This window comes from Micromys minutus (genome assembly GCF_963924665.1).
Source record: "Micromys minutus genome assembly, chromosome: 1".
Classification (NCBI taxonomy): Eukaryota; Metazoa; Chordata; class Mammalia; order Rodentia; family Muridae; genus Micromys; species Micromys minutus.
Genome location: NC_137969.1, coordinates 68,702,806 through 68,724,532, shown reverse-complemented (window position 1 = coordinate 68,724,532; position 21,727 = coordinate 68,702,806). Strand labels below are relative to the sequence as shown.

Here is a 21,727-nt window from a genome sequence, read left to right as displayed (position 1 = left end):
ATTTCCTCAGTTTCAGTCATTATTTCTCCACTTTCCTTTCTGATGTTGTTGATTTGGATACTCTCTCTTTGCCCTCTAGTTATTCTGGCTAAGGGTTTATCAATCTTGTTGATTTTCTCAACGAACCAGCTCTTGGTTTTGTTGATTCTTTCTATGGTTCTTTTTGTTTTTTTTTTTTTTTTTTTTTTTTTTTTTTTTTTTTTTTTTTTTTGGTCTATTTCTGCCCTAAGTTTGATTATTTCTTGCCCTCTACTCCTTTTGGGTGTATCTGCTTCCTTTTGTTTTAGAACTTTCAGCTGTGCTGTCAAGTTGCTGGTGTATGCTCTCTCCAGTTTTATTTTTTGGAAGCACTCAGAGCTATGAGTTTTCCTCTCATATCTGCTTTCATTGCATCCAATAGGTTTGCGTATGTTGTGTTTTCATTTTCATTGAAGTCTCGAAAATCCTTAATTTCTTTTTTTATTTCTTCTTTGATCCTTCTATCGTTTAATAGAGCATTGTTTAGTTTCCATGTGTCTATGTGCTTTTTGTTGACTTTGTTGTTATTAAAGACCAGCCTTAGACCATGGTGATCTGAAAGGATGCATGGGAGTATTTCAATCTTCTTATACCTATTGAGGCTCATTTTGTGACCAATTAAGTGGTCAATTTTTGAGAAAGTGCTGTGAGGTGCTGAGAAGGAGGATATGGTCTGTAAATATCTATTCATTATTGTTGATTCATAACCTCTGCTATTTTTACAGTGTCCATGTTTAGTTTTTGTTTCCATGATCTGTCCATTGATGAGAGTGGGGTATTGAGGTCTCCCATTATTATTGTGTGAGGCGCAATGTATTTTTTGAGCTTTCATAGTGTTTCTTTTATGAATATGGGTGCTTTTGTATTTGGAGCATATATGTTAAGGATTGAGAGTTCCTCCTGACAATTTTCCCCTGCAATGAGTAAATACTGTTCTTCCTTATCTTATTTGATAACTTTGGTTGAAAATCTACTTTATTTGATTTTAGAATGGCCACCCCAGCTTGCTTCTTGGGGCCATTTGCTTTGAAGTTTTTTTCCCAAACTTTTACTCTAAGATAGTGTGAGCCTTTGTCTCTGAGATGAGTTTCCTGTATGCAGTAAAAAGGCTGGGTTTTCGTTTATGTATCCAGTCTGATAGCCTGTGTCTTTTTATTTGGGAATTGAGTCCATTTATGTTAACAGCTATCAAGGAATAGTGGTTGCTTTTTCCTGCTATTTTTGCTTTTGGAGGTTGAACTGTGCCTGTGTGTCTTTCTTCTTTTGGTTTTCTTGCTTAGGAGTTTTCTTGTTTTTACTAGGATGTAGTTTCCCTCCTTGTATTGGGTTTTCCACCTATAATTCATTGTAGTGCTAGGTTTGATGTCAGATATTGTGTAAATTTAGTTTTGTCTTTGAATAGCTTAGTCTCTCCATCTATGATGATTGAGAGTTTTGCTGGGTATAGCAGCTTTGACTGGCACCTGTGCTCTCTTAGGGTCTGCATGATGTCTGTCTAGGCTCTTCTAGCTTTCTGTTGAGAAATCGGGTGTGATTCTGATTGGTCTGCCTTCATATGTAACATGGCCTTTTTCCTTACTGCTTTTAATATTTTTTCTTTGCTTTGGGCAATTGGCGTTTTGACTATTTTGTGTTGGGAGGAATTTTTTTTGGTCCAACCTATTTGGAGTTGTAGGGTTGTTTTATGCTCCTGGTCATCTCATTATTTTGTGTAGGTAAGTTTTCTTCTACAATTTTGTTGAAAATATTTGCTGTGCTTCTTAGTTGATATTCTTTGCCCTCTTCTATTCCTATTATTTTTAGGTTTTGTCTTCTCCTTGTGTCCTGGATCTTCTGGACATTTTAGGAGCTTTTTGGTTTTTGCATCTTCTCTGACTTCTTTTTGTATGTTTTCAATGTTGTCTTCGGCCCCCGAGATTCTCTCTTCCATCTCTTGTAGTCTCTTGGAAATGCTTCCATCTTTGACTCCTGATTTCCTTTTTAGGTTTTCTACCTCTAGGTTTGTCTCTTTAAGTGTTGCCTTTATTTTGTCCATTTCTGTTTTATATTCCTTATTCCATTCCTTCATCTCTTTGGTTCTGTTTTCCTTTAGTTCTTTGAGTTCTTTGAGTGTTTTTCTTCTTTCCTCTTTAAAAGCTTCTAATTCTTTATGCTTTTCCTCCCATTCTTGTTTAAGGATCTCTATCATTATCTTGAGGTATGATTTCAGTTCTCAGTCTTCTTTTTCTGAAATGTTTGGCATTCCACTGTTTGCTGTGATGGGTGAGCTGTGTTCTGGTTTGCCAGGTTGTCTTGGTTTCCTTGGGGTATGTTCTTTTGCTTTACTCTTGCCATCTTTTTGTCTGTGATTATATGTGGTCTTGTTGTCAGTAATTGGTTCTTGCTTCTCCCTTGTACCTGGTCTGTGTCCCTGGATCTCCTGTTCCCCACATAGTCGAAACGCCTTCTCACCAGTCCTGTGTCCCTGAATCTCCACTGTTCCTGGTTGAGGATGGTCTGAGCGCTTGTTCTGCACTCAAAGTCCACTGGCTGGGAATAGCTTGATGCCAGGTTACTGGTTCCCTGAACCAATTGGGGGGCGGCACACTTTCTCCGTACTCTGCAGAGATCTCTGCAGAGATCTCTCTGCACCCTGGCTCATCGGAACGGCTTTTCACCAGGCCTGTTTCCCTGGATATCTACTGTTCCTGGTGGCGGATGGCATGAGTGCCCATTCTTCAGTCAAAGTCCTCTGGCTGGGAATAGTCCGATGCCAGGTTACAGGTTCCCTGAAACAAGCAGGGGGGGGGGGCACACGTTCCGCCAGGTTGGCAGAGATCTCTCTGCACCCCGGTTAGTCGGAACGCCTTCTCTCCAGGCCTGTGTCACTGGATCTTCACTGTTCTTCTATCTCAATATTTCTAAGATTTAGAAATCATGTCTTATACTTGGATTTAGACTAATTTTGCTGCTAAAAATAATAGAAGTCAGCAAAATTAGGTTTCATTCCTGTAGATGTTTACAGTATGATTTTTTCATCCTTAATTGCTGCATCTTAAAATAAACTGAAATAAAAAATCCCAGAAAATACTAACTTCTTTATTTGATACCCTTCATGATATTCACAAACTATTAAATACCTTGGTGTGATCCTAACTAACAAGTGAAGGACCTGTATGTCAAGAACTTCAAAACTCTGAAGAAGGAAATTGAGAAAGATCTCAGAAGATGGAAAGATCTCCCATGCACATGGATTGGATGGATCAACATTCTAAAAATGGCCATGTTACCATAAGCAATCTAAAGATTCATTGCAATCTCCATCAAAATTCCAACTCAATTCTTCATAGAATTGGAAAGAGCAATTTTCAAGTTCATCTGGAATAACAAAAACCTAGAATACTAAAATCTATTCTCAACAATAAGAAAACTTCTGTGAAATGATAATAGTAAATAAACTGAGATAATTCCTGTGCTAAAGTATTTGATACATATATAACACATGAAAAAGTAAAAGTCTATGTGAGAAAGACACCATTTCATACTTTTTACATATAAATTCCACAGTGGAGATCTTTGTCTGTGTTTTTTATATTTCATATTTATCATGTACAGGTCAAACTAGTAGTAATTCTGTACTGCCATTGATTTGAAACAATACGGTCAGTGTCACTCTGGACTATCTTGGCATTCTTCTTGCCTATGTGAAATTGGTACCATAAAGTTTATTTTCTGTCTTCCTAATTGTAGTTAGCTCAACAAATCCTCATTGAGAAGTAGTTGGGAGGAGAATAGAATATTACCCAAACAGCAAACTACTTGGAGATACCGAAAAGTATTTCTGACCATCTCCTAGAGCAAAGTAATTCATTTCTAGGTTCCATACTTGATGATGAGGCCAAAAGCCCTAAAGTCTTGCTATAGAGTGTTCATCAGTCATTCAACAATAAGTAAAGATATGCTCATTGTTGATTGTTAGAGCAGGATATAAAGTCATCACACAGAAGTTATTTTTAAGGTCAGCATAACTGTTCTAGTAGATCTTATAACTCTATCATTTTTAAAAATCAAAGCAAGCCACAATATGTAATATGAGTGTTTCTCCAACTCCTAAACTTAGTTTTTTTCTTTCTGTACTTAGACTTATAACATATTCATCAAAGAGAAATTAATTGTGTTTTTAAAACTTGAAAGCATCTAATGTAAGTATTTTTATACCTTTTGGAAAATCATTCCTGGAGGTGTGTTTTCATTTTGATAAAAAAAATGTGCTGAAGAATCTCTTCTGTTTTGTTTTAACCTGGCCAACAATGTGAGTTTGCTCTTGAGTTGCTACTGATATTTATAACTACAAGTAAGACTAAAAGAAAATGCATTTTTATGTGTGTATATGTATAAATACACACACACATACACACACACAAACATAAACACACACACAAACACACACACACATATTTAAGATGAATTTCCAAGAATAGAATAACCTGGAATAACCTAATCTTTATGAAAATGAATATTATTTTATAGTCCTGTAAAAAATTGAAGATATCTATTCAATTGACACCTTTACAATCATATATGTTTGTAAATATCCAGATCTTGGTTAATGAGAAAAAAATAATATCAGTAGCACAATGTAGTTGCAAATGTAACACACCTTATTTTGAATTGGTTTGTTACATTTTCATATGTTTACATTTCCTAGTTTTATTTTTCATGTCTTTATTGAACATTTGAATCTCATACTACAAATTAAACTTTTTGATGAAACACTGCTCTTTATACAATTTTTTATTTTTTATAATTTTTATCAGAATTATTTTAATGAATTGTTCCTCTCTTTTTTTAAAATCATTTCCCTCAGCATTACTATTTATTAGTTGCCTCTTACTAAAGTATATATTTCATGAGAAAGGCATCAACCCTGGTATCTAGATGAAGAGAAACTATCTGAGGAAAAGAACTGGTGTGTTTCCCCTTCTCTCTGCCCAACTTCTTAGTCCACCAGGATCCAGGGAACACACAACAAGGAACTTCTGAGAAAGCAGCCATTTTAGGTGTACTATTATAAGTAGATACAGATAGGATTGCTCTAAGGGTGATTGTACAAGTACTAATGCCACAAATGCTAAGGTGATGGATAAAGGGGTTGGAGTGCGGGAGATTACAAGAAGACAATTAGGCAAAAGCTTTGATTTTGACCTTTCCTGGTGAGTGCTCTGAGGTTATAGAAGAAAAACTCAAGGATTGTTATTCTTCATGCCTATAAAACTCACAGTCATTTCTCAATAAACTAGGGAAATCAGATTTGCTAACAATTTTAGAAACCAACAGTCAAATCTTGTTTGTCTTCTTTATTTTAGGGAACAGGAAGTTGGGTAAGTGAAAACATATTCTAATTCAAAGTGTAGAGCTGGGGTGTGTCAGAGCAAGTGCATGCAGTTAGTTCATGGCTGCTGCAAAGACTCTTTCCTGCCTGGGGATTTTGACTCATGCTTTTCTTTGAAAATTCATGTCATCTGTCTGTCATGAAGATCAACTTTTAGAAGGTATGGTATGAACGTTGGGTGAAGAATCAGTAGATACTGTGGGCCTGAGAGTGAATAAAATGAGTCTCATAGTAAATAAGTATTGCATATTATGAGCCTGATATTAAAAAATCATTACATCTCATAGGTATGATATTTTAAGGATTAATCTTAGAATGTCTGTACCATTATTATGCATAGATCACTTAATCTTTCTCTACCAGGATAGTAATCAATGTATGGTAAGACTTGGAAAAAGGTCACTGTAATTAACTTTAGATGTCAAGACTTTCCTTAGATATTACCAACACTTCTCCTTATTGTATTATTGTAAACTAGATTCATAGACTCCCCAGGAACCTTAGAGGTTATAGGATTGAGTGCAGTAGAATAGTTCCCTTTCTTTTTATTGATAGTGGGATGGAGGAGATCTGAGTCAGAGGACTCTCAAGAGTTCAGTACTGGAGTATACAGAAGGATAAACCAGGACTCTTTGTTTCTAGTTCTAGCCCAGTCAGATACTGATGTGTCATAGAGCCAATCATTTTATCTTGATGGGGGAGGAAAAAGCCTGCAGTTCTTGCATCACACAATAGGGATTTAATTAGACAAGGACAGCAGTCAGCCATGTACTCACAGTTGTGTTCTTGGTCCTAGGAATATTTCATGAAGAGATGGAGGATCCTGAATTAGTTCATCTTGGTAATCATGGATCATGTTAATTACAGCTGAACCCAGATTTTCATCCATGTTAATTTTACTACATCTGGAACCCTCAGACCTCTTGCCTTTTTTGGAAACCTGAGCACTGTTCTCCTGACATTTGCAGGGGATTTGTTCATCATTGTCTTGATTCAGGCAGTTTCAGGGCTGTCCACTCCCAAGCATTTCTTTATCAGTGTCCTCTCCTTCTTGGAACTCTGGTATGTCAGCACCACAGTGTCCACCTTGCGACATACCCTGGTTTATGGACATTCACCCATCCCATCAACTGCATGTTTCATCAATTGGTGTATCTTCCATGCCTTAGGGATGACTGAGTGCCACTTGTTATGTTTCATGCCTCTGGACATGCTACTTTCCACCTTTCATCCATTGCACTAACATGAACTCATGAAAAGACACGTACAGCTATGTCTTGCAGGTGCCAATTGAGTGGCTGGCTTTTCAGCTTCCCTTGTGCCTGCATGTATCACTTCCACCTTAGCATATTATTTGAAAGAGATAGCCCATTACTTTTGTGACTTGGCAACATATGTATGGTCAGCATGTGTGAGCACAAGCTGGCATGCTCACATTTATAGAAAAGTGATTGGATTTGGCCACTGGATGCAATTTTGTCATCATCATAAAACTTTATGGGGGAATTCTCATAGATGTCCTGATGCAGCCTTCAGCTGCCAGTGTAACCAAGGCCTTTTCTGGACCTTCCTTCCATATGATAGTAGTTGCACTGTTCTATGTTTCTGCCTTTACTGTGTATGTGAATTCACCTCAGAGCAGACCTGAGGTAGCTAACAAGCCTATTGCTTTAGTCTATGCCCTCCTGATTGCATTCCTCAAACCCATCATCTATTTCCTTCACAACAAAGAGGTCGAGGAGACTGTAAAGAGGGTCAGTGACAAGATCAGTATTTTGTTGAGGGACACCTAATTATCTCTAGTGGCATTACCCTCATTCTAGGTAAATTCAAGAACAAAATGTTTTGTTAAACTTTTTGCAGAATCAAAATAAAAGCTAGTAAGTTAAGCGCTCAGTTTATCACTTACTGTGCTGCACACACTCTTCTAGACCCGATATCAGCCAGAGGTAGAGCAGATGAGAGATTGAATTTTTTCTCTGAATCCATTTCAACATGATGAAGAAATGTCACAGCAGATTAAAAAGTGGTGTAGAAAACTATTTTAATTTTGCTACTTTGATAATTACGTTTGTCTGTCTATCTGTCTATCTATCAATCACCTATCTAACTATCTATCTATATCTATCAATCAATCAATCTATCTATCATTTATCTATCTATCTATCTATCTATCATCTATCTATCTATCTATCTACTTATCTATCAATAACAAGCTTATGGCTTCAGTCTATGCTTTCCTGACTTCATTTTTTAAGCCAATCATCTATTTCCTTTGCAACAAAGAGGTGAAAGAGGCTGTCAAAAGGGTGATTGTGATGATCAGTCTATTCCTGAGGGACACCTAATCTCTCTTTGGGCATAACCTATATTCTGGGTAAATGCAAGAACCAAATGGCTTGTTAATCATTTTGTAAAATCAATATTAATTCCAATAAAAGAACCACTCAGTTTAGCATTAACTGTGCTGCACACATTCACTCTCCTAAATAGATTAATTAGAGGTAGAGCACAAAGATAACAAAAGCCTTTTTCTTTTAATACGTTCTAACATGATGATGAAGAAATGTCGCAGCAGATTAAAAACTGGAATAAAAATGTTTTGACTTAATCTGGAACTTTGATATTATCTTTTCTTGTTTCTATGTATCAGCCTGGTACCTGCCAAGGTTTTAGTTGCATTTTACTTATCGGACTGTCCCTAAGTAGGTATGTGATAGCTTACAATTTACCCATCTCTGAAGTATAGGGGATAAAGTGAACAGCCACAGCCATTGCCTCCATAAAATGAAAAGTCTAATATAAGCTAGCAGCACATTCTGATTTCAACAGATGATTCCATCCGAGAGTTTAAAATATTGAAAACAAGCATGACAGAAACTATCAAGTGGCAGCATATGTCGGGTTTCACTTCACAATAGTGACAAATAATATAAAATACTCTTGTGTGACTCTACCCAAACAAGTGAGAAATATTTATGACAAGAACATCAAGTCTCTGAAGAAATGAATTGAAGAACTCAGATGGAGAAATCGCCCATGCTCATGGATTGGCAAGATTGATATAGTAAAAATTATAATCTTACAAAAAGCAATCTACAGTTATTTGTAATCTTCATCAAAATTACATCTTAATTCTTCATAGAGCTAAAAACAGCTATTTTTAAAATCATTTAGAGTAACAAAAAACCCAGAATATCGAAAACTATTTTCATCAATATAAGGAATTCTGGGGGAATCATCTTTCCTGACCTCAAGCTGTATTACAGAGCAATAGTGATAGAAAACTGTATGGCATTGGTACAGTGACAGGCAGGTAAGTAACTGGAATAGAATTGAAAGCATAGAAATGAACCCACACACTTATGGTCACTCGGTCTTTTACAAAGCACCTAAAAACGTACAATGGAAAAAACACAGAATCTTTAACTAATGGTGCTGGTTCAATTAGCAGTCAACATGAAGAAGAATGTGATCTGATCCTTTCTTATCTCCTTGTACAAAGCCAAGTCCAAGTGGATCAAAAATCTCCACAGAAAACCAGGTACACCAAAATTAATAATAATAATAAAAAAAACAAAGCGGAGGAAGAGTTAACAACACATAGCCACAGGGAAAATTTCCTGAACAGAACAACAGTGGCTTATGCTCTAAGATCAAAAATGGGACTTCATAAAATTGCAAAGCTTCTGTAAGGCAAAATACACTTTCAAGAGGACAAAATGACAACCAAAAGATAGGGAGAAGAACTTTACCAATATTACATACAATAGAGGGCAAATATCCAAAATATAAAAATAACTCACTATTCTCAGGTATTTGTATCTGATAAGTAATAACCTAAGAGATATAAGTCATGGTGTGCACAAGCTGTTCAGTTAATGGAGAGGTCTCTTTAAATGTAGAAACTGAATGGCATTTTTTTTTTAGACTTGGTTGACCTTAGAAGAAAGCAGAAGGAAAATGGAATGTGAAGTTAAGAGAATTCAAGCATTAAACCTGCCTATTTGAGGAATGCGCCATTATTAATTTAAGGATTTAGGTTAATCATGGTCTCTTGTTTGGGATTACAGAAGATACAGCATAGTATTGAAGGACATCTGCAAGTATTCACCCTAGTGAATGGTCAGGTATTTCACAGGCAGTAGGTTATAGTATTTGCTACATTCTGAAGCTGTATTATCAGACACATAGAAGCAGTGTGTGTATGTCTCTCTGTGTGTGTCTGTCTGTATGTGTGTGTGTGTGTGTGCATGTGTATGTATGTATGTATGTATGTATGTATGTATGTATGTATAAAATATTTGGTGGCCAGTGTTAAGCTTTTCACAGGAATCTTTATGACATGGATTGAGTATTTAATTTCCACTTAATGTGACTTCTTTATTAGGATAGAAAGTATTGATTTAACTTAAGGTTAATTTAAAGACTACTATATGTGTCTGGTCCTTTTCTCTGAGATTAAAAAGATAGTACCTTTAGATCAATGAATGACTCATCACACTCAGTGGGTAAATGAAGTTATCCTATTATTAATCTGGATCACAAAGCTATGAAAATGAAGTTTTGAAATAGTACTCAGCTGAGATCAAAAGATCAGACACAGATTTGAATAGTTTGCAGAAAGTGAAGAGTACAAATACTTGTTGAAGACCTAAACTTTTTGCCTCAACATATCCAGGGTCAAAACAGTGGTAGAGTGGATTGAGTACTGGTAGATATCCTGCTGATGGAGATTTAGAACTGCTTGTAGAACAGTATTTTAGGGGCACTCAAGAGATTGCTAAGCAGTTAAAGATGCTGTTCTAACACAGGACCTGACATTGACTCTGATTACACATCTAGGCTGCTCACAACTACCTGCGTAACTCCAGCTTCCAATGATCTGATGCCTATCTTTGGCCTTTGTGCACATAAACATGTACACAGATTCCAAATACACCTAAATCAATAATTGTAAAGGTAAAAAACAAAGTGAAATACATTTTAAAGAGCTGGTTGTTTGATCAATTATGCTCTGTGGTTACTGCATTATGAAGAGATAGCATGAAGACAGAATGTAAATATTTTGAGAAAAAAATGACACCGATGTGGATTAGGTTGTTAGGTGGTAAGGCAAATAGTTCTGAATGATGACAAATCTGGAAAGTGCAATCGTAAAGAAGAAATTCAAATCCAAGTTGTTATACTCCCTGTTTGAAGGAAGAAATGAGGATTGGATTGTGTTTTTATCATCATGTTATATGGTGATTGCACAGCAGGAAATAACACTGGATTAGACTGCAGAATTCCAAAGTGAAGATTGCAGAGGTAAGTCATTAGAGAGACACACCACATCTGACTTGCTTCTCTGTGACTCACTTCTTTCCACAAAGCGATCCATACTGAGAGTTACTCATAGTAACCTGAGGGAACATTTACTAAGGTGTTTGTAGGAGAGCTATTTTTACAGGAAATTGAACAATAAGTTTAATTGTGTCTTGGAATAGCAGTGTCTTGGGATAGAGGTTTTATCAAGAAGTATAAGAATGGATCTGTTGTAACCAAAGCAATGAGGTAATGGTTGCAGGTGGCACAGGAGAGGTAAGAGTGGTTGAAGAAGAGCAGCATTGGCAGCTCTGACCTTCCCTGAATTATGTTACAGTCTAAAATGGGCATGAAATGCTACATATATGAATATAAACTCTGCATTAGGAACCCAGTACACATCAGTCACCAACTAGAGAATCACATGTTTTGACGTGTCATAAGTTTCAGGACCCGTACCTTCTTCAGCTTCAGAACTTTAACCAAAGATGGAGCAGTGGTTTGGACCAAGATTCACTTTGAATCAATGGTAAAACCATATTCAGAAAAACATTTGCAAAACTAGGTATGCTTGCCTTTCTTGGACATGTTTTGATACTTCTCACGTGGACTTTGCTTTGTACTTCTCTCTTCTCTCTACCAGTTGCAGTATTCTGAAGCATTTCTCCCATTGCATACTTCCTGAAACAAATCTTCTTAGCCCATGTATTATTCATATTGTCCCAAAATTTTAGCTTTGCAATATGCTCCCAAGATACTTTTGTTACTTGTCCATCTTTTACTCTTTCAACCTTCAATGTTAACCTTGATGAGTTCCAGGAGACCGTCCAATAAGACTTATCTGTTCAAGGAAGTGAGTCTTTTTTTCCTACCATATTCTGGTATTCATTCCAGTATATATTGAGGGTTATTATTAAAAAGTATCATGAGAACATTTGACTAGTAATGATAGGAGAAGAATGAAAATATTTTCTTTTTTTTCCATTTGTTTGTGATTTTGCTTAATTTAGCAATGCAGAAAGGAAAAACTATTCAATATCTGAAGGTTTTCTCTTGTGGTCTACAAATGTTGTTCTGTGAATTAAGGAACCATAACTCTATTTCGCCTTTGTCAAGAATAAATATTGAACAAATACTTCTGACTTCTAGTGTTCAATTCTTGGTCTAAATTTCCTAGAGAAAGAAAATATTTTTAAAAATCCTGTCTTTTTTCCTTTCTTTTTCTAAATACTGGGGTTGGGAGGACCTCAGCTTTCTCATTTGCTTTGTATAAGATATATGTATTAGTATATTTTAAAATTGCAATGAATAATAAATGTTCCATAAACCAATTAACTTATTACTACACATTGGTAATTAGAAAAGAATTTGGAGATTCTCTTCATGGGCTCAAACTTTAATATTACTATTTACTTGCTTTGAGAGTTTAAGCAATATTTTTACTTTTTTCAATTTTATTAGATAATCTCTGTATTTACATTTCAAATGTTATACCCTTTCCCCACCACTTCCCTTCTCTCTCCCACTCAAGCTGTTTCCTTGAAGGTGCACTTTCTCCCAATTACACTCTAAACCTCAGTGCCTAGTCTTGTTGATGATGTTGTTCTTCCCATGAGGTTACAAACCTTTTATCTCCTTCAGTCCTTTTCCTAGCTCTTTCATTGGAGTCCCCATGTTCAGCATGATGGTTAGCTGCAAGCATCCTCGTCTGTATCTATAGAATTCTGGCAAAGCCTCTGAGGAGAAAATTAATATCTGGTTCCTGCCAGTAAACATTTCTTGGCATCAGCAATAGTGCTTGAGTTTAGTGGCTGCATATGGAGTGGTTTACTACGTTGAGACAGTCTCTATAGATCATTTATTCAATCTCTGCTGTACGATTTGACCTTGTATTTTCTCTTCTGAGTGTTTTGTTCTCCCTTTTAAGAAGGACTAAGGCACCAACATTCTGACCTTCCTTTCTTTTGAGCTTCATAAGTTCTGTGGATGGTTCCTTGATTATTCCGAGATTTTTGGGCTAGTATATGCTTATAAGTGAGTATATATCATGAGTGCTCTTTTGTGACTGGGTTACCTTACCCAGAACAATAGCTTCAAGTTCTATCCTTTTGGCTAGGAGTTTCATGAACTAATTGTTTTTAATAGCTAAGTAGTAATCCATTGTGTGTATGTACCACAATTTCTATATCCATTCCTCTGTTGAAGAACACCTGGGTTCATTCCAGGCTCTGGCTACGATAAATGAGGCTAGTATGAACATGGTTGAGCCAGTGTCCTTGTTAGATGTTGGAGCAACATTTTGGTATAAGCCTAGGAGTGATATGGCTGGGTCCTCGGGTAGTACTAAGTCCAATTTTGTGAGAAACCACCAGAATGATTTCCAGAGTTGTTGTACTAGTTTCCAACCCCACCAACAGTGTAGGAGTGTTCCTCTTTCTCTACATCCTTGCCAGCATCTGCTGTCATGTGAGCTTTTGATCTTAGCCATTCTGACTGTTGTGAGGTAGAATCTTTAGGTTGTTTTGATTTGCATTTCTCTATTGATTAGGGATGTTGAGCTTCTCCAGTCATTCTATATTACTTAGTTGAGAAGTCTGTTCAGCCCTGTATCCCATTTTTTAATTGGATTATTTGTTTCTCTAGAGCCTATTATCTTGAGTTCTTTGTACATATTGGACACTAACCCTCTATCGGATGTAGGATTGGTAATGATGTTTTCCCAATCTGTTGGTTGCCTTTTAGTCCTTTGACAGTGTTCTTGGCCTTACAGAAACTTTGAAATTTCATGAAGTCCCATTTGTTCATTCTTGATCTTAGATCATAAGCCATTGTTGTTCTGTTCAGAAAAATTTTTTCCTGTGTCTATGTGTTCTAAGCACTTCCCCACTTTTCTATTAGTTTCAGTGTACTTGGTTTTATGTGGAGGTCTTGGACCTACATAGACATGAGCTTTGTACAAGGAGATAAGAAGGGATCAATTTGCATTCTTCTGCCTGCTGACTGCCAGTTGAACCACCTACAATTGTTAAAGAGGTTGTCATTTTTCGATTGAATGTTTTTAGCTCTTTTGTAAAAATCAAGTGACCATAAATGTTTGAGTTCATTTCTGTGTCTTTGATTCTATTTCATTGATCTACCTGCCTGTTTCTGTACCAATACCATGGAAGTTTTTATCACAATTGATCTGTAATAAAGTTTGAGGACAGAAATAGTAACTTCCCTGAAATATTGGTGAGAATGTTTTTTGCTACTCTGGGATTTTATAATACCAATTGAATTTCCAAATTGATTTTTCTAACTCTATGAAAAATTGAGTTGGAAATTTGATGGGGATTGCATTGAATTTGTAGATTGCCTTAGTCAAGATGGTCATTTTTACTATGTTGATCCTTCCAATCCATGAGCATGGGAGAAGTTTGCATCTTCTGTGTTCTTCTTTAATTTCCTTTTTCAGAGACTTGAAATTCTTGTCATACAGATCCTTCACCTGCTTATTTAATGTCAAGCCAACATTTTATATATTCTTTGTGACTATTGTGAAAGGTGTTGATTCTCCAATTTTTTTCTTAGACTTTTTGTCAGTTGAGTAGAAGAAGGCTACTGATTTGGTTAAGTTCTAGACACTTTGCTAAAGGTAATTATCAGCTGTAAAAATTCTCTGTTGGAAGTTTTGGCCACTTAAGTATACTATGAAATCATCAGCAAATAGTGATATTTTGACTTATTCCTTTCTGATTTGTATCCCTTTGACCTGCCTAGTAGTATTTGTATTGCTCTGCCTAGTAGTTCCAACACTATATTGAGTATGTAGACAGACAGTGGACAGACTTTGCAGTCTCTGATTTTAGTGGGATTACTTAAAGTTTCTCACTATTTTGTTTTATTTTGGTGACTGGTTTGGTGTATATGGCTTTCACTATGTTTAATTGTGAGCTTTGAATACCTGACCTTTCCAAGACTTTTAACATGAAGGAGTGTTGAATTTTGTCAAATGCTTTCTCAGTATCTAGAGAAATTATCACGTGATTTATTTTTCTTTTGACTTTGTTTATATAGTGGACCACATTGATGGATTTTCATATATTGAAACATCCTTGCACCTCTGAGATGAAATCTGCTTGATCATGGTGAATAATCATTTTGATGTTTTCTTTAATTTGATTTGCAAGAATTTTATTATTTTTGCATCAATGTTCATGAGGGAGTTTGGTCTGAAGTTCTGTTTCTTTGTAGGATGTTTGTGTGGTTCAGGATTCATAGTAATTGTGGCTTTGTAAAATGAGGTGGGTAGTATTCTCTCTGTTTCTATTTCATGGAATTGTTTGGAGAGTATTGTATTAGGACTTTTATCAAGGTCTGATAGAATTCTCCACTAAACCCATCATGTCCTGGCCTTTTTTATTTCTTTGTTTGTTTGTTTGGGAAGTTTTGGATGACTTCTATTTCTTTGAGGGAATGAGGCTGTATAGATTGTTTATTCTATCCTGTTTTAACTTTGGTACCTCGTATTTATTTTGATAATTGTCCATTTCTTCTGGATTTTCTAGTTTTGTAGAGTTTAGGCTTTTGTAGTAGGAAGTGATAATTCCTTGAATTTCCTCAGTTTCTGTTGTTATGTCTCCATTTTCTTTCGGGTTTGGTAAATTTTGATACTCTCTCTGGCCCCTTTACTTAGTTTGGCTACGTGTTTATCAATGTTTTTGATTTTCTCAAAGAATCAGATCTTGGTTTTTGATTCTTTGTATAGTTTTTTTTTTTGTTGTTGTTGTTTATATCTTGTTGATTTCAGCTGTGGTTTTGATTATTTCCAACCCTCTGCTCCTCTTGGGTGTATCTGCTTCCTTTTGTACTAGAGCTTTCATTTGTGCTGTCAAGTTGTTGGCGTATGGTTTCTCAAGTTTCTTTTTGAAGGTGCTCAGCCCTATGAGTTTTCCTCTTAGAACTGCTTTCATTGTATCCCATAAGTTTAGTTGTGTTGTGCCATTATTTTTGTTAAATTCTAAAATATCTTTGATTTCTTTCTTTATTTCTTCCTTGACTAAATTATCATTAAGGAGAGCATTGTTTAGCTCCATATGAATGTTCACTTTTTGTTGTTTTTGATATTGTTGAAGACCAGCCTTAAATCCCTGTGCCTGTATTTTCTTAATCTGTTAAGTGGGTACATTAGTAATACTCAATGAACTGCATAGATATTGATTGTTACTTCACATTTCCCGCAAAATTTCTGGAATAGGGATTTATTTATTTGAGAATGCTTAGCTTTAAATATATTTCACCCTGAAATTTACTCATTCACCATCTCTGGTTGTTACAATCTTTCTTTTTTACTATTCTGCAATGTACCCAACTTTATAAAATACTCACTTATTCAATTCTAATTTCATAGGCATTTAACCTTATTTTTTCAAATGTTCTGTTTTTTTAACATCATTTTAAACCCACACTTTTCTCTAGATTAAAACTTGATAGTATACATTTCTCTTGTACTTGATAATAGATAGCATCTACTATTTCTTTGCTCACCTATTTGTATCTGATAGGTAATAACGCAAGGTACATAGGATTTGGTGTGTATAATCTACTCGGTTAATGGAGAGATCTATTTAAATGTAAAAATTTGGTGACAATTCTTCTTAGAGTTGACTGATCTAAGAGGAACACAGGAAGACAAATGTGATGTGATATTAAGATAAATTGAGAGTGAGAGTGTTAATGTTGCCAATCTGAGGACTTTCCTATTGTTAATTTAAGGGTTTGGAAGAACTGGAGTTTCTTGTTTGGGATTGGAGATGTTACAGCATTGTACTGAAGGACTACTGCAACTATTTATCCCAGTGAATTGTCAGGTATTTCTTAGGAATTAGGCTATAATATCTGTCCATTCTGGAGCTCTACTAGCAGTTAGAAGCAATGTGTATGTTATATTTTGGTTCTCAGTGTTAAACTTTCCATGGGAACCTTTTTCAAAGTCAGGTATTTTATTTTATTCGAGTATTTTATTACCACTTAATGTTACTTATTTCTTAAGATATTGCATAATTAATTTCTATTATGGTTAATTTAGACACTAATAAATTAGCCTTTTTCTTGGTCTTTTACAATAAAGATAAATACCTTTAGCTCGATGAGTAAGTCAAATGCTTTTCATTTGTGGGAAATGAGTTATCCTGTTATTTTTCTGGACTCCAAAACATTTAAAATATAAATTCAGAGAACATTCAATAAAAAGTTTTGAGAAGAGAATACTGGGAAAATGTTGTGATGGAGATCAGGGAACTATGAAAATGAAACACAAAGGTACATGGATTTCAATATTCTTTAGCAAGATTGTGATAAAAGATATTGAAAGATGGAGTGGAGGTTTCCTCTTATATGAAAAAGAATGAGATGGGAAACAAACATGCTTAGGAAATTGGCAGTATAAATAATATGTAAAACCTCTGTCAGGACTCTGAATCCAGGGAAACAGAATAATATGGGCACAGCATTTTTAAGCCTGCAAAGATGTAAAGGCAGAAGTAAGGATGCTTTCAGTTCCCTGCACTTATGAGCAGACAAGTCGAACTCTGACTAGTAGTTGCCATTTGATTGGCTTGCTTTCATCTGCCCTGATACCTGCAAGTCTCAGAGCAAGCTTACAATATTACATGAAAGAGATAGCCTATTGCTTTTGAGATCTGACACCACAAATGTGGTTGGCATTTGTAGGCACAAGCTAGCAAGCTCAAATCATGGGGCAGTGGTTTGTGTGACATCTGGATGCAATTTTGTCCTCAATCTTGTGACTCCATGTGGGGTATTTTGACAGCTGTTCTGAAGCTGCCTTCAGTTGCCAGCAGAGCCAAAGCCTTCTCCACATGTTCCTCCCATATGACAGTAGTTGCACTGTTCTATGCGTCTGCTTTTACTGTGTATGTGGGTTCACCTCAGAGCAGACCTGAGGGCACTGACAAGCTTATTGCTTTAGTCTATGCCCTCCTGACTCCATTCCTCAACCCCATCATCTATTCGCTTCACAACAAAAAGGTGAAGGAGACTGTTCATTGGGTGAATGAAAAGATCAAGATTTTGATGAGGGACACCTAATTATCTTGCTACATTATAGTCAAAACAGCAATTGACTAAAACAAAGAAAGTTAACTAAAAGCAGTTAAAGAAAAAAAGAATAGGTAACATATAAAGGTAGATCAATCAGAATTACACCAGACTTTTCAACACATATTTTGAAAGCTAGAAGATCTTGATTTAACATCATACGGACTCTAAGAGAACACAAATGCCAGTCCAGGTTACTATATCCAGCAAAAATCTCAATTACCATAGATGAAGAAACCAAGATATTCCAGGACAAAGCCAAATTTACAGAATCTCTCTCCCCAAATCCAGCCCTACAAAATATAATAGATGAAAAAAATTGAACACAAGGAGTTATACTACACCCTAGAAAAAGCAAGAAAAAATGTGCAAGAAAACCAAAAGAAGAGAAACAAACAAACATAATTATACTTCTAAGGACAAAAAAAGCAGGAAGCAACAATCACAATTCCTTAATAAAGTCAATGGACTCAATTTCCCAATAAAAAGACATTGACTATCATATAGGATATGTAAACAGGATTCTAGCATTTTGCTACATACAGGAAACTCATCTCAGAGACAAAGACAGAAACTACCTCAGAATTTAAGGTTGGCAAAAAACCTTTAAAGCCAATGGTCTTAAGAAACAAGATGGAGTAGCCATTCTAATATTGAAAGAAAATAGATTTTCAACTAAAAGTTATCAAAAAAGATAACAAAGGACACTTTTTATTCATCACAGGAAAAATCTATCAAGAGTAACTTTCAATCCTAAACATCTAAGCTCCAAATACAAGGGCACCCACATTCATAAAAGAAACCCTACTAAAGCTCAAAGCATACATTACACCTTACACAATAATAGTTGGAGATTTAAATACCCCACTCTCATCAATGGACAGATCATGGAGAAAGAAACTGAACAGAGACACACTGAAAGTAACATAAGTTATGAACCAAATGGATTTAATAGACATCTATAGAATGTTTCATCCAAAACCAAAAGTATATACTTTATTCACAGCACCTCATGGCACCTTCTCCAAAACTGATCATATATTCAGTGAAATAACAGACCTCAACAGAATAAGGAACATCAAAATAAGCCCACGCACTCTAGCAGAGCAACATGAAATAAGACTTGTCATCAATAACAAGAAAAACAACAAAAAGCCCACATACACATGGAAGCTTAATAATGCTCTACTCAATGATAACTTGGTCAAGGAAGAAATAAAGAAAGAAATCAAAGAATTTTTAGAATTTAATGAAAATGAAGATACAACATACCCAAACTTATGGGATACAATGAAAGCAGTGCTAAGATGAAAACTCATAACTCTGAGTGCCTCCAGAAAGAAACTGGAGACAGCATTCACTAACAGCTTAACAGCATGCCTGAAAGCTCTAGAATAGAAAAGGAGCAGATACACCCAAGAAGAGTAGATATCAGGAAGTAATGAAACTAAGAGCTGAAATCTACCAAATTGAAACAAAAAGGAACTATTCAAAGAATCAACATAAGGAAGAGTATGTTCAATTATCCCTTAGCCATAATAACTGGAGGGAGCAGAGAAAGTATCCAAATTAACAAAATCAGAAAGGAAAGGGAGGACATAAAAACAGAAACTGAGTAAATTCAAGAAATCATGAGACCATACTATAAAAGCCTATACTAAAGAAGACTGGAAATCTAGAAATTGGAAATGGAAAATTTTCTATACAGATACAAGGTACCAAAGTTAAACCAGGATCAGATAAACCATCTAAACAATCCCATAATCCCTAAACAAATAGAATCAAACATCAAAAGCATTCTCACCAAAAAAACCCAGATTCTGATGGGTGAAGTGGGAGATTTTATCAGACCTTCATCAAAGATCAAATACCAATACTATTCAAATTATTCCACAAAATAGAAATGGAACGAATACTACCCAATTTATTCTTCAAAGCCACAATTATGCTCATTCCTAAACCACACAAAGATTCTTCGAAGAAAGAGAACTTTAGACTAATTTCCTTCATGAACATTGATGCAAAAATACTCAGTAAAATTCTTGCAAATGGGATATAAGAACACATCAATATGATCATTCAATAGAGTACTGGAAGTACTGTCCAGAGCAATCAAAGAGCAAAGAGAGGTCAAAAGGTTAAAGGGATACAAATTGGAAAGGAAGATGTCAAAATACCACTATTTGCAGATAATATAATAGTGTACTTATGTAACCCCAAAAATTCCACTAGAGAACATTTACAGCTCATAAAAAACTTCACCAAAGTGGCTGGATATAAAATTAACTCGATCAAATCAGTAGCCTTTCTCTAGTCAAAGGATAAACAGGCTGAGAAAGAAATTAGAGAGTTGACACCCTTCACAGTAGTTACAGTCATCACTAAGAATAGAAAATACCTTCCAGTGACACTAACCATGTAAGTGAAGTATCTGTATGACAAGAACTTTAAGTTTCCTGAGGAGGAAAATGAAGGAGACCTCAGAAGGTTGAAAGATCTCCCATGCTCTTGGATTGGAAAAATCAAGATAGTAAAAATGGCTATATTGCATAAAACAATCTACAGATGCAATACAATCCCAATCAAAATTACAACTCAATTCCTCATAGAGCTAGAAAAAATAATTTGCAGACTCATTTGGAATAATAAAACCCCAGGATAGCAAAAACTATTCCCAACAATAAAAGAATTTCTAGAGGAATCACAATCCTTAATCTCAAGGTATATTCCAGATTAATTGTGATTATATATAAAAAAAAAAAAAAAAAAAAAAAAAAAAATAAAAAAACCTGCATACTATTGGTAAAGAAACAGGCAGGTACATCAATAGAATAAAATCAAAGACACAGAAATGTGCCCACACAACTATGGTCACTTAATCTTTGATAAAGGAGCTAAAAATATTTAATGGAAAAGGACTGTCTCTTAAACAAATGGTGCTGGTTCAACTGGCTGTCAGCATGCAGAAGAATGCAAAATTATCATTTCTATCTGTATTAAGCTCAAGCCCAAGTGGTCAAAGACCTCCACATAAAACTAGCTACACTAAAACTAATAGAACAAAAAGTGGGAAAGAGCTTAGAATATGTAGGCACAGGGGAAATTTTTCTGAACAGAACACCAATATTTTAAGCTGTAAAATCAAGAATCAAAAAATGGAACCTCATGAAATTGCAAAGGTTCTGTAAGGACATTGTCAAAATGACAACTGTGCAATACAGAATGGCTGAGAAGCACCTAGAGAAATGTGTAATATTTCTAGTCACCAGGGAAATGCAAATCAAAACAACCTTGAGATTCCACCTCACACAGTCAGAATGGCTAAGATCAAAAACTCAGGTGACAGCAGATACTAGCTAGCGAGGATGTGGAGAAAGATGAACACTCCTCCACTGTTGATGGAATTGTAAGCTAGTACAAGAACTCTAGAAATCAGTGTGGCAGTTTCTCAGAAAATTGGACATAGTACTACCTAAGGACCCAGCTATATCACTCCTGGACATATACCCAAATGATGCTCCAATACCCAACTAGGACACATTCTCTACCATGTTTACAGCAGCCTTATTTATAGTTGCCAGAAGCTGGAAAGAACCCAGATGGCCTTCCACAGAGGAATGGATACAGAAATTGAGGTACATATACACAATGGGGTGCTATGCAGCTATTAAAAACAATGAGTTTATGAAATTTCTAGGCAAATGGATGGAACTTGAAGCTATCATCTTGAGTGTGGCAACACAATCCCAAAAGAAGACTCATGTTATATACTTAGATATGAGCAGATACTAGCCTAAAAACCCCAGAATACCCAAGAAACTCTCCACAGAACTTATGAAGCTCAAAAATAAAGAAAGCCAGAAAGTGGATGCCTCAGTCTGTCTTAGAAGCGAGAACAAAACACTCAAGGGAGGAAATAAAGGGACAAAGAGA

At 35.6% G+C, this 21,727-nt stretch overlaps 1 pseudogene across 1 annotated transcript; it reads left to right on the top strand.

The window, feature by feature from the left end:
- Positions 1-6,236: 6,236 nt before the first annotated feature.
- Positions 6,237-17,785, top strand: LOC308428101 (olfactory receptor 10C1-like; annotated as a pseudogene). The gene is made up of 2 exons: positions 6,237-6,931; positions 17,508-17,785. The product of its transcript is annotated as an olfactory receptor 10C1-like (transcript).
- The last annotated feature ends 3,942 nt before the right edge of the window (positions 17,786-21,727 follow it).